This window comes from Lemur catta, chromosome 13 (assembly GCF_020740605.2).
Source record: "Lemur catta isolate mLemCat1 chromosome 13, mLemCat1.pri, whole genome shotgun sequence".
NCBI lineage: Eukaryota > Metazoa > Chordata > Mammalia > Primates > Lemuridae > Lemur > Lemur catta.
This window is the reverse complement of record NC_059140.1, coordinates 4,652,972-4,666,939: the sequence shown is the minus strand read 5'-3', so window position 1 is coordinate 4,666,939 and position 13,968 is coordinate 4,652,972. Positions and strand designations below refer to the sequence as shown.

At 48.2% G+C, this 13,968-nt stretch overlaps 1 long non-coding RNA gene across 1 annotated transcript; it reads left to right on the top strand.

Moving 5' to 3' along the window:
* The first annotated feature begins 4,579 nt into the window (after nt 1-4,579).
* Nucleotides 4,580-12,556, top strand: LOC123649356. Its single transcript, XR_006738999.1, has 3 exons — nt 4,580-5,858; nt 8,617-8,782; nt 12,259-12,556. It is a non-coding gene; the product is annotated as an uncharacterized LOC123649356 (long non-coding RNA).
* Nucleotides 12,557-13,968: the final 1,412 nt, after the last annotated feature.

Below are 13,968 nucleotides of genomic sequence, written 5' to 3'. Positions count from 1 at the left end.
GTTCCCAAATGTCAAAGCTCCCCCAAGCCACAAATGAAACAAGTTGAGCGTCAGTGAAGACAAAGACTACGTTGGTTGGAACAGATCAAAAATGTTCATGATGATATTTTTAAAAACTCATTAATTGCTTCTATAGGACATTAGAGAAACATACAATCAAAAATGGATAGTTTAGGCTGGGTGCAGTAGCTCACACCTGTAATCCTAGCACTTTGGGAGGCCAAGGTAGGAGAATTGCTTGAGACCAGGAGTTCTAGACCAGCCTGAGCAAGAGCGAGACCCCATCTCTACAAAAATAATAAAATTAGCAGGGCATGGTGGCACGTACTCGTAGTCCCAGCTACTCAGGAGGCTGAGGCAGAAGTTTGAGGTTGCGGTGAGCTATGATGGGGAGCTAGCCTGGGTGAAAGAGGGAAACGCTGTCTCAAAAAAAGAAAAAAAGATGGATAGTTTAGTTTATTGACTCAGAAGAAAGAGTAAAAAGAAAAAATAGATAATTTACAGAACCATCAGGAAAACATGAACATTGGATATTTGATGGTATTTTGGAATAACTGTTAATTTTTTGTATGTGATGATGGCATTGTAGCTCAGTTTAAAAGTATTTTTTTAAGAAATGGATACAGATATATGTATTTATTGATGAAATTTATTAAATGTTTAAAACCATATGATTCCACCCAGCAACCACACTCCTGGAAACTTATCCTATAGGAATAAAACCACTAGTATGTTAATGTTAAAAACATTAATTGTGGCATCATTTATAGAAATGAAAATGGAAGTTCAAATGCATGCCCATAATAGAAGAATGATTGAATAAATTATAATGCATCCCATAAAAGAAAAAATGGAAACTAAACTAGGTAACTTGGAAGGATTTCTCAGTAAAAAAGTCAAGATTCAACAAATGACTACCAACTTGGCAAACCTGTTGTGTGCACGTGCATATATATATGTTTGTGTAGAAAATCATGGAAAGACATACACTAGGTTATCAACATGGCTGAACTGTCGGGACGGAGCACAGGCTGGCAGACGGGTTGGGAGCAGGGCAGCAACGCAAACGAGAAAGCAAACAAAGGACTGCACAAAAAAAAATTGACAGGAATGTCTTAGACTACTATATACATAGATTTATGCAAAGTCATATGGGAATTTCTGTGAAGAAATGATAAACTTATTTAAATGGAAAGGATTCTAAAATTGGAAGCTGGGCTGGGCATGGTGGCTCACACCTGTAATCCTAGCACTCTGGGAGGCAGAGGTGGGAGGATCGCTTGAGGTCAGGAGTTTGAGACCCATCTCTACTAAAAACAGAAAAAATTAGCCGGGCTTCATGGCACATGCCTGTAGTCTCAGCCACTCGGGAGGCTGAGGCAGAAGGATTGCTTGAGCCCAGGAGTTTGAGGTTGCTGTGAGCTGGGCTGAGGACACGGCACTCTAGCCCGGCAACAGAGTGAGACTCTGTCTCAAAATACATAAATACATAAATAAATAAGTAAATAATAAAATCGGAAGCTCCCTTCTACATCTGAGAAAATAATAACCTTGGAAAGGCATGAGACCAGAGGCTTAGTGAACAGCTTCTGAATACTGCAGGAAACCCCATGCTGGGCACTGAACACTGGAGCTCAGCCCGACTCGGGGATGGAGGTGCTTTCCCTCTTTCAGCTCTCTCTTCCACTCCCCGTAACACCTATCCCAAACCCCTGCAGGTCTCCAAAACACTGCATTCAAAGTTTGTAATCCTCCAGCCCCATCTTTGCGTATTCCCCATCTTACTTCCAAAAAAAAAAAAAAAACGGTCTATTGACCCCCTCATACCTTCTTGCCTTCAAATCCACAAGCTTGCTCACAGGTGCACCCCCTGCCCCCTGCCTGGGGCCCCTGTGGGTTTCCCTCTTCCTGTCCGGTCCCCTCTCTCCGCCACCCACCCGAGGCCCACACCCTCTTAGGCTTTCCGAGCATCTCACCTTTTCTAAGCCATGTCTTGGCTTAATTCTCCTCCTCTCTCTGATGTTTTTCAAAATAAACTTTGTTTTTTGGTACAAAATGTACATGGCTAATATTTTTCAGAACGCTGCTTTGCAGAGATATGCATAACTATGCATATGCAGTATCAGTTAAATAGATGAGCCAATCTGACATATTTATTTCTTTATTTTGAGAAAGGGTCTTGCTATGTTGCCCAGGCTGGACTCCTGGGCTCAAGTGATCCTCCTACTGAGCTCAGCCTCCTGAGTATCTGGGACTGCAGGCTCAACACCACCATAGAAGGATATATATTAAACACCTGCTAGATCCAGGGACTCTGGTGTTGGGAACACAACAGATATGAGCTCACAGTCAGTCCAGCATCCAGATGAACAGCAAGGATTCAAACTAAATACAGGATGATAGCTCCCCAAACCACTGGCTTCTTGTTTCATAAATACAGCATTTCTGATTCTTCACTTATTCACAAACCACTTTCATGACATTGCCATTATGAATGTCACCTGTAGTAAGTCAAATACAGAACAAATTCCAATTTAGGAGAGACTTTATTCAAAAGGATTATTGTGAGGGGAGGGGGGAAGGGACTGTTGTAATGGGGAGGGGACTACTTCAGTAGGGAGAACACTCCCACCCCGACATCTGCCAGCATCTCAAATGTTGGACAGAAAGGGGTTTTCCTTCTAGAGTGAGGAAAGGCTATAAAGAACCAGGTGAGGCGAAGTGGGATGAGCCCGAGGAAAGTAGAGCGAAAGGAAGGTAGATGAGAGAGTATTTTACCGGGAGGCCAGCCTATTCTCAGGAGGGGTTGTCTGCTGCCTCAAGCTGAGGATGAGTCACAGAATTTTAAGGAAAGTTTGGTTAACAAGCCCTTTATTCTGATGGATCACTGGCGACAGGCAGTTCAGCTAATTTGTGGGATAAGGAATGGGAATTCGGAAGATGATGTCTGACCTCATGCTAGGTAAACAAGGGGACATCCACTAGTCTTCTCTAAGTCACACGGGGAACGGTGTTCTTTGCTGTGTGAACCAAAATTAAGGCTGTTGAGCATGTTCCACAGTCTTAGAAGCTGGCACGCTTCTATAAGGAAGTTTAGGAGTAGGGAGGGGGATTTCTTTTGTCAGAGGGTACAATACAGAGTTTACAATCGTCGGCTACAGATTACAACATATAGACTTAAATATAGACTTAAGCGTTTTATGTTCAAGGCAATTAGTAACACTTAATGATTTAGAAATAAATCAGTATCTTCCTTAACGTCATTAAGTTATGTATTAATTGGCATGTCAGCAGTGTGAGAAAGTCACGGTAAGATTTGAGGACTGGCAATGAGATTTTTTCACTCAGGGACCGGATGTAAGCCACACATCATTACGACCTTCTGCAGGTGGCTAGTTTGGAAGCTTGCCCAATGTGCCCTGTAGGTTATAAGCCGCTTCCAGAACACAAAGGGGGGGAGGGATTATTTTAACTCACACTCATAGGGCTCAGATAAAAGTCAGCATTGTCAACTAGTACACTTACTATTCCTCTTTTCAGATACTGTAATCAAGCTCCTCAAAGAAAGCTTCATATTACTGGTACGAAAAGACAACCAGTAGCATTTGCCATACAGAAAGGGTGCCTTGGCCGGGTGTGGTGCCTCACGCCTGTAATCCCAGCACTCTGAGAGGCCAAGGCGGGAGGATCACTTGGTCTCAGGAGTTCGAGACCAGCCTGATCAACAGTGAGACCCTCGTCTCTACTAAAAATAGAAAAAAGAGCCGGGTGTGGTGGCATGCCCCTGTAGTCCCAGCTACTCGGGAGGCTGAGGCAGGAGGATCACTTGAGCCCAGAAGTTTGAGGTTGCTGTGAGCTAGGCTGACGCCAGGGCACTCTACTCAGGGCAACAGAGTGAAACTTTGTCTCAAAAAAAAAAAAAAAGTGTGCCTGAAGATGAACTCAAAATAAGACAATGGTATTAAATTCTAGACACTGCTTTCTGCCTTGGACTATGAGCTTGTCTTTATTAAACAATGGAGATTAGCAAATGCCAAGGAAGCCATAAAGACATCCTAGCACTGAAAGTGGCTCACTTTGCGTTCTAATCAGAGGGTTGAAATGAAGAATAACTATTTAGTATCTCATTCAATGTTTTTAATACTACATCCATCTGCCACCTAAAATCATCTCATTCATTCCTTACTTTGGGAACCCCAAATAATATGTTATGATGCTAGTGAAAATTTTCACTTTTTCATTTTTTTTTTTTTTTTTTTTTTGAGACAGTCTTGCTCTGTTGCCCTGAGTAAAGTTCCCTGGTGTCAGCCTAGCTCACAGCAACCTCAAACTCCTGGGCTCAAGCGATCCTCCTGCCTCAGCCTCCTGAGGAGCTGGGACTACAGGCTCATGGCACCACACCTGACTAATTTTTTCTATTTTTAGTAGAGATGAGGTCTCGCTCTTCCTGAGGCTGGTCTCAAGCCATCCTCCTGCCTCAGCCTCCCAGAGTGCTAGGATTCCAGGCATGAGCCACCATGCACGGCCAGTTTTTTAAAAAAATTAAACTTTTTTTTTTTTTTTTTGACACAGGGTCTCACTCTGTCACCCCAGCTAGAACGCAGTGGCATCATTATAGCTCACTGCAACTGCTAGGTGAGAAACCATGGGTTCTTGGCATGCTCACGGCTGAAGAACGAAGAATGACCAGACACACCAAAGCTAGGCAAGCATGAAAATGAGGTTTATTGAGGAGAGAAAGACAGGATTATAGGGCAAGAGCAAGATACAGGTTTACAGAGCAAGATACATGTGCCACACATGACGACGGGACCCATTGTCCTAGCAGAGCAAGCAAAAGGAAGGGCAAAGAGAGAGCTTGGCTGTGGTCTGCATCCTATTTTATAGTGTCCAGATAGAGACCTCCCTCGTGGTTCAGAGGTCACCAAGAAACCACTTTGATTAGACAGTTGGGAGTCACATGACCTGAGCCTTAACTACACATGTGGGTTCTAGGTCACTTTCCGGACTTGATGGTACCCATGTGGCTTGGCCTGTGGGCTAGAGAGTCCTCTGCATTCTTTTGTAGCTGGTGTACCAAGTTCTGACTGGCAGATTCATATGGTGTTCCCTCCTCCCCCAGGTGTGGAGAATTAGGGTGGGGCAGGGCCAAGACTGGGGCAACAGCACCCCCTTCGTCCATAGGAGACCTGGAATCCCTCACTATCTACCTAACACAACCTCAAACTCCTGGGCCCAAGCAGCCCTCCTGACCCAGCCTCCCAGGTAGCTGGGACTACAGGTGTGCACCACCACTGCCCAACTACTTTTATGAGTCTCACTCTGCCTCAGGCTGGGCTCAAGCGACCCTCCCGCCTTGACCTCCCACAGTGCTAGGATTATAGGTGTGAGCCACTGCACTGGCCTCAACTTTATTTTTTAGAACAGTTTTAGACATACAGAAAACTTAGTAAGATAATGCAGAATTTCTATAAACCCTGCATCCATTTTCTCCTATTACTAATAATTTATTAATTTATTTGGCACTTTTTTTTAAGCAAGCACGAAAATGAGGTTAATTGAGGAAAGATTGGATTACAGGACAAGAGCAAGACACAAGTTTACAGAGTGTGATACACACACCACTGAGGGCGACTGGCCCCGCTGTTGCAGCAAAGGGAGAGCCACTGGAGGGGCACAAAAAGAGGACTGGTACACTTGCTATAACTAACGAACCAACGTTGATATTTTATTAACTAAAGCCCATGCTGTGTTCGTATTTCCTTAGCTTTCCCCTCGTATCTTTTTACTGTTGGAAGAGCTCATTCGGAATACCCCGTCATGCTTGGTCCTCCTGTCTCCTTAGTCTCCTCTTGACTGTGAGTTTCTCAGACTTTCCTTGTTTTTGATGGACTTGATGGTTTTGAGGGACTCTGGTCAGGCATTTCGGAAATTGTCCCTCAATAGGGTTTTTTCTCATGACTGAGCTGGGTGTGGGGGAGGAAGTCTTTTGGAAGGAAGATGGCAGAGGCAGTGCCCCTCTCTTCACTTCATCTCAAGGGTTCGAACTGTCCGGTGACTTATCACTGTCGATGTTGACTTTTGTCCTCTACCAGAGGTGATGATTGTCAGGTTTCTCCGCGGTGCAGGGAGCCCTTCCTGCGTGCCACACCGTGCTTTGCAAGGAAGTCGCTGTGCACAGCCCACACTAAGGGTGGGGCATCATGCGCCCCCTCCCTCGGGGGAGATCATCTACGGAAATTATTTTGTGAACTAAAATAACATCTTAAGCTCCTTCCCCCCTGCTGACTGAATGGACCCCTCTTGGCCAAGGGGATACCTTAAAACTGAGTTGCTGGTCATGAGAAGGGAGGTCAGACAGGCCTCCTCGTCCCTCCCTCCCCTGGAGACATCCTTCGTAACTCACTAACAGGCGTAAGGCTGTGAAGACAAAGCTCAAACCACACCTGCAGGTCCTCAGTTTACTTAACAAACCACTTGAGTCTGGGTATGTGTCCAGCATGGCTGGTGGCTCATCTCTGACTAACAGAAGCCCTTATCTTAACTCAAGCATCCCGGCAGATCTTTACCCTAACTCTAGTGATCCTCCTGTCTTGACCTACCTAGAGTGCTCAGACCTTATCTTAACTTGAGCATTCCTTTCCACTGACTCTGGGAGTTTTAGACAAAGCTTAACTCTTTCAGCCAACTGTCAACTAAAGAATCCTTAAACCAACCTATGACTTGTAAGCCCCCGCTTGGAGATGTCCTGCCTTTTCAGCCCAGACCAAGATTTACGACATTGCTGTAATTCCTGTCTCCCTGAAATGTATAAAACCAAACTGTAACCTAACCATGGCGAGTCCACTTGCTCAAGGCCTCATGGGCATGGCATGGCTCTGGGCTCTGGTCCTCAAACTTGGCTCAGAATAAACCTCTTTAAATTATTTTACAGAGTCTGGCTTCTTTTCTGTTGATGATTTGGATTTCTACACAGGTGATTTGTATCTACTCCCCCATTTATTTATTCAGTTATTTGTTTTAACAATATGAACTTGCTCTTGACTTTTAAATACCGAGCAAGGCCTGTCCACCCAGGCTTCCTTGTCTGTGTCCTTTCTCCTCTGACCATCTCAACTATTCTCACAGCTGTAATGACAGCGACACAGCAGGACGCCCAGCACTTCTCTGGCAGTCTAAAGCTCTCTGTTTTCGGGACTTGCGTGTCTCCCCTCCTCCTGCCCAGGGCTACCCGCAGGCGCAGCACGCCCCACACCAAGCTTGTGCTGCAATATTCCTTTCCTCCCTCGGACGTCACCCCGTGTTTATGTTTAGAAACCTGGAAGTCCTCTTCAGCTTGCCTCCCGGGTACTTCCCAGCTCTCTATACTCCTCTTCCCCCACAATGTTGCCTCCACACTGCTCCAGGCTGGCCTCTCACCTGTCCTAGCTCAGTGGCCTTCAAACGCACCTCCCCAATCCCCCAGCACTGCCCTCTCCCCTGTACCCCACTGACCTCTTCCCCGTGTCCCCCACCCCTTCCACACTTACCTCTCCCCCACACCTCACTGCCCCCTTTCCTGCTTCCCACTGTCCCCTTCCCGGTACCCTACTGCCTCCTGCACCCTACTACCCTCCCCCTGCACCCCACTGCAGCAGAGCCATCTTTAAAAATGCAAAGTTGGTTACGCTACACCCCTACTGTAAGAGGAGCTCAAGGTGCCCTCCAGCAGGGTCTGTTCCACTCTGTCCCTTGTTCCCCCAACCTCATGGTTCCCCCTTACGTCCTTCCAGCCGTGGAAACCCTGCCTTCGCCCTTTACCCTGCTACCTTTTACTCATCTTCCACATCTCTTTCGAAGTTACTTCTGTGAACTAAAATAAAATCCTAAGCCCCCCAGCTGACTGAATGGACCTCCTCTTGGCCAAGGGGACCCCAGAAATACCACTGAGTTGCTGGCAGTGAGAAGGGAGGTCAGTCATACCTCATCACGGCCCACACCGCTTCTTGGAGACGTCCTTTGTAACTCATCAACGGGCCTAATGCTGTGTAAGACAAAGCTCAAACCACATCTGCAGGTCCTCAATATACTCAACAAATCACTTGAGTCTGGGGTATATATCCTCCGGTATATTCCTGGTGGCTCATCTCTGATTAACAGACTTCATATCTTAACTTAAAACATTCCAAGCCTTTAAACGAAACTTCATTTCTTTAACTAATTACAAATCAAAGAATCTTTAAATCCACCTATAATTTGTAATTCCCCGTTTAGAGATGTCCTGCCTTTTCCGGCCAAACCATTGTATGCCTTCCGTGTATTGATTTATGACTTTACATGTAATTCCTGTCTCCCTGAAATGTATCAAACAAAACCATGGCAAAACCACCTGCTCAAGGCCTCTTGGGGTCTGGCTCTCCAGGCCATGGTCCCACATATTCAGCTCAGAATAAACCTCCTTAAATTATTTTACAGAGTTTGGGTTCCCTTCCATTGACACTTCCTGGGAAGTCTTCTCTGATCCCTCAGATGAAGGGAATACTCCCTGTTATATTCTCTTAGTATTCCTAATCTCTAGCCCCTATCACAGCAATAATTTTAAATCATTTATTATTTGATGCCTTTAATTACTGTCAGTGAGCGCAACCCCGCCTACTATGAAAAGCCCAGCCCTTGGATGTGCTGCCTGGAATGAAATCGCGGGTCTCCTGTGTGTTCCTGAGCAACTTCCTTGAGCACCCAGCGCCTTCTCTGTAAAACGGGCGGTGATGTCTCCTTCAGGCTGGTCACGTACATTAAATGGGTGAGTGTGTGCAAAGCTCTTTCAAGAGGGCCTGGCACTCAGCAATTGCCATGGGAGGTAAATGGTAAGTACACAACTCTTCTCCCAGGTCATAGGAAGATCCCTGAGCCTGTTTTCCTGCTTTGCACGGGGCGGAGTGGGGGAGGGCATGTTGAAGCATAAACAAAATCTTGTAGAAAGAATGTACTTTCCCTTTCCAGTTTGCCAGGCTCCTCTCCACGCCTCCGCCATGCCCGCCCAGCCCAGCTTAGGTTAAGGGCTTTGCACACGCAGCTGCACCTGTGCCCACGCAGCCCGGAGGACACGGTCCTGGTGCTGCTTCCGCTCCCAGAACCCTGAGGCTCAGAGCGGCTAAGTGACTCCGAGGAAACCACTGAGGGCCATGCAGACGTGGTGCGACCAGAATGCGGTCAGGCCTGCGGCCTGGGTCTGCACACGACTCGCAGGCCTATCTGGACGGCAGGGCGGCAGGGCGGCAGGCCGAGGCTGGCGAGGAGCAGGAGGTCAGAGCCGGGAGCACGGAACGCCTCCACGGGGGCAGCTGTGCACGGGTAGCCGGTGGTTCCACGACTCACTCTGGAGGCCCAAGTCAGTTATGAGGACAACAGATACGCTCGGAGGCGCCACAGCCACAAATGAGCCGGCCCCAGAGGCGATCGCTTGGGGTCGCAAAGAGAGCTCTGCCCCGAGGGGACGGGCGGGGCTGGTCGGGCGGCGCCGCGCGGCAGCCAAGCCGGGCAGGGGCGTCTGCAGCTCGCTCCCGGCGGCCGGGCGGGACGGGTGGCTCTGGGCACCTCCAGGCCAGACAGGTCCTCTTCCTCCAAGTCCCTTCTCCCCCAGCCCCATTTCAAAACAGACCAGGGTCTTCTTATTATTACGAAAACGATTATTGTTTCCTCCTCTGGATTTGTCGTGGCTTCGGGCCGACGCTCAGCCCGGGCAGAGGGTTCCTTGTTCAGCCACACGCCGGCCGGAGCGCGGCCACCAGGGGGCGCCCACGGGCCGGAACGGCCGCCCCCACCCCCCGCCCGCGCCGCCGCCGCCGCCCTCTAGGCGGGAGCAATCCCGGCGGGGGGGGGGACGGCTGGCTTCGGCCAGGCCTTTGTCTCAGACGTGTCCTCACCGTGCAGCCAGGATAAAATTCAGAAGCGCCATTTGCTTTCTCCCGCTTCTTCTCGAGACCCAGCTCAGAGAATCTCCCCTCCCCACCCGCGGTCACGCACTCCGTGTTCTCGCTCCGGCTGCGGCCCCCGACGGAGGGAGGCCGCACCTGCCACGTCTGTCCGCCCTGCTGCGGGCCCGGCCCGGCGACGGCAGCGCCTCCGCGGCCCGTGCGGCCTGCCCGTGTCCCCGCCTGGCGCCGGCAGGAGCGGCGGGGCCGGCCAGGACTGAACGAGGTCGGCGACGGAAACTCAGCGACCCACGCTCTGAGTCTTGGCCTCGGATAAACCGTCCGGCCAAGCTGTCCCCAGTGGCCAGACGAGGGCTAGAGACGACTCATCGTGTCTCTTTCAGTTTTGACACTCTGGATTCTTGACTGAAAGGAAACATTTCCGGGGGAGCATCACTTTGCTATGGACAACCAGAAAGAATGCCAAGGGCAGCTTGGGTTTCCTGGTGCCGTAGAACATTATTGATGGGCTAACTGGTTTTGGGATTTAAATCCTCCCTTGAAAGAGCTGGATGGATCATCGATAATCTCTGTTGTGGTTTGAATGGGGCCCCCATGAAGATCTGTCCCCTAGGAACTGTAAAGGTGACCTTATTTAGAAGAAGGGTCTTTGCAGATGCAATTAAATCACAGATTTTGAGATGGGGTCATCTGGAATTACCTGGGTGGGTTTTAAATCTGATGACCTGAGGGCTTAAGAGAGACAGAAGAGAAGATGTGACAAGAAGGCCATGTGAAGAGATACAGGCAGAGTTTTGAGTAATGCAGCCACAAGCCAAGGGCCCCCAGAGGCCACAGAAGCTGGTGTAAGTTAGGGCTATTGTAACAAAGTCCAGAAAACTGGGTGGCTTAACAGACCTGAAATGTATTCTCTCACAGTTCTGAAAGTCAGAAGTCTGAAATCAAGGTTAGAAGCCCCTCGGGAGAATCTGTCCTTGCCTCCTGCAGTTCCTGGTGGCTCCAGGTGTCCCTTGGTTTGTGGCTGCATGACTCCAATCTCTGCCTTTGTCTTCACATGACTTTCTCCTCTGTGTGTCTCAAATCTCACACTCCTTCCTCTTATAAGGACACTTACAATTGGATTTAGGGCCCACCCAGTTAATCCAGGATGATCTGTTCTCAAGATCTTTAATTCAGTGACACCTACAAAGACACTTTTTCCAAATGAAGTCACATTTGCAGGTTCTGAGGGTTAGGATATAGACGTATCTTTTAGTGGGGACACAATTTATCCCTATCCAGTTTCCCAGCATATTCTCTCATTCCCTAGGACCTTGCTTTTAATCTCCTTTTATATGCAGGGTTTAATTATTATAATCTTGTTAATAGCAGATTATCAGAAATTTTGAATGAAAGTTCTCTCCCAACAGTATTTGCTTTAACTTGGGATTTTACTCCTAAGAGTGAAGCCTACGGCGCCTAGTTGTGTGGTAAGAGATGAGTCTCTGTGGCCGCTCAAGATCAAACTAGTCCCAAAGAGGGCATTCAGGTGACCATAGCCACTGGTCCGAAGGGTCCTATGTTAAATCAGGCACCTGATCAACCCCCCAGGGTCCTGATATCAAGACCCTGCCACAGACACTAATAAGCCTCAGGTTCTAATGTTTTCTGTTGCTTATAACAGAATAGCTGAAACTGGGTGATTTATAAAGAAACAATAGGCCAGGTGTGGTGGCTCATGCCTGTAATCCTAGCACTCTGGGAGGCCAAGGCTTGAAGTCAGGAGTTCAAGACCAGCCTCAGCAAGAGTGAGACCTCGTCTCTACCAAAAAAAAAAAAAAATAGAAAAAATTAGCTGGGCATGGTGGCGCATGTCTGTAGTCCCAGCTACTCGGGAGGCTGAGGCAGGAGGATCGCTTGAATCCAGGAGTTTGAGGTTGCTGTGAGCTAGGCTGATGCCACCCCACTCTAGCCTGGGCAACAGAGCGAGATTATCTCAAAAAAAAAAAAAAAAAAGAGAAACAAAGTTTATTTATTACAGTTTGGAGGCTGAGAAGTCCAAGGTTGAGGGGCCGCATCTAGTAAGGACCTTCTTGCTAGTAGGGACTTTCTACAGTCCAGAAGCAGCACAGGCTACCACATGGTGAGGGGGCTGTGGGTGCTAATGTGCTAGCTCAGTGTCAGGTTTGTTCCAGGTGGGAACCTGAAAAGTATGTATAGGACAGAATGTGGTTAATGCAAAACTTAGGCTGCTAAAACAATAGCTGCAGGAGTCCAGGGAGTCCCCGGGCTTTGTAGATCTAACAGCTGCAGCCAGCATTCCTCCCCCTCCCTCCCTGACAGAGAGTGGTTCATCCCTCCCTAGCTCTCCTGATAAGAGCGACACTAGAGCTGAAGGATGGATGCGACTGGGGCAAAGGGGTCGTAGGAGTTGGTGGTTTGAAGAATTCATTACAAGCAGCTGTTCTGCCCACCGTCCTCTGCCGTACACGAACTGCACCTAGCAGGAAGCAATTCTTCACCTGCCAGTTTGGCCCTGAACAGGGCAGGTAGGATGGGGGGCGGCTATCTCGGTTTATAAAAACCCTCACAAAACCCCCTTCTGTGCTGACTCTCTTTTCGGACTCAGCCCTCTTGCAAATAAACCAGCCATGTTGCTCCCACATAGCCTGTGTGTTAAATGTGTCCTTTGGGTCATTCACTCTTTCACTCAGGTCTCTCTTCCTCTTCTTCTAAAGCACCAGTTCCCCTTCCATGATAACCTGTTAATCCATTAGCTCTGTAATACATTAATCCGTGAAGGGATTAAACCATTTATGAGGGCAGAGCTCCCATGATCCCATTGCCTCTTATCGGCCCTACCTCTCAATACTGCCACATCGGGGATTAAGTTCAGCAGGAGTTTTGAAGGGGGACATTCAAACCATAGCAGATGGTAACTGGATTCAGTCCTGGTATGATTTCCATGTGAGTTTATACTCTTTCAGGTCTTCTTCTGGTACCTGTAAGAGCACCAGAAAAAAACTCTTAAAAATACTCCAAAATCTCCTCTGAATTTACCGTCAGTTGGCTGCAGCAGGCCCCATCTCCTCTCAGGGCAAACAGACAATTCCAAGGGGTTCCAGAGGGGTTGATTTGGATAGAATTGATTTACCCCAACTACTAGATGTACCTTTTCTGACTAGCAACACTTCAGGGCAAGAGTACTGTCAATATTTCCCCCCAAGTTTCTGGATATTATGGTGTTTGGACACCTTAAACAACCTTTCTGTCTGGGGAGAGACTGTCCCTCTGGGGCTGGCCAATGCCTGAGAGATAGCAAAGTGCCCAGCCAGGAGCATGCATTGATTTGCAGACTGACGGATCCAGACCCGTACCTCCCCTATCTGGCCTGTATACCCCCAGGAGGCAATATTCCTCCACCTCAATCATCCCAGGGTCAGACGCCAGGCAACTAAGGACCACCCCTGTAGCCCAGAGCCCACAGAAATTATTCAAACTAGCCAATCCTAAACTGTTCACTCTGCCCTGACTTGACTCTCTCCTAGGAAACCCCAATACCGATAGCGATGTAAACCCTCCCCTTGCTCCTGACTTCTGCCTCCTGGTGTCTTTCCCATGTGGCCCTGCGTGGCATGCTGTGCTTCCCGTCACTAGGATCTGTGAGTGTAATAAACGTTGTCTTTTCCTAAGACTCTCCTCTTTCTTCTCCTGCAGCCACAAATCACTGAGCATCACATAAAAAAGTGCAAAAGCCAGGCACCCTAGTGTGTGCCTATAGTCCCAGCTACTTGGGAGGCTGAGGCAAGAGTATTGCTCGAGGCCAGGAATTTAAGGACACAGTGTGCTATGAGCACTTCTGAATAGCCACTGCACTCCAGTGTGGGCAACATAGGGAGACTCTCTCTTAAAAAACAAACAAACAATAACACAAAATAGCAGGTATCCCAGCCCCTCCATGTTTGGACAAGATATAGCAAGACCAGTATATAATGGCCCAGTGTAGACACCACAGGTGAGGGAAAAAGAGTGGTTCCCCTGCCATTTGGTTGCATGATTAGAAGATGGTCCTTAG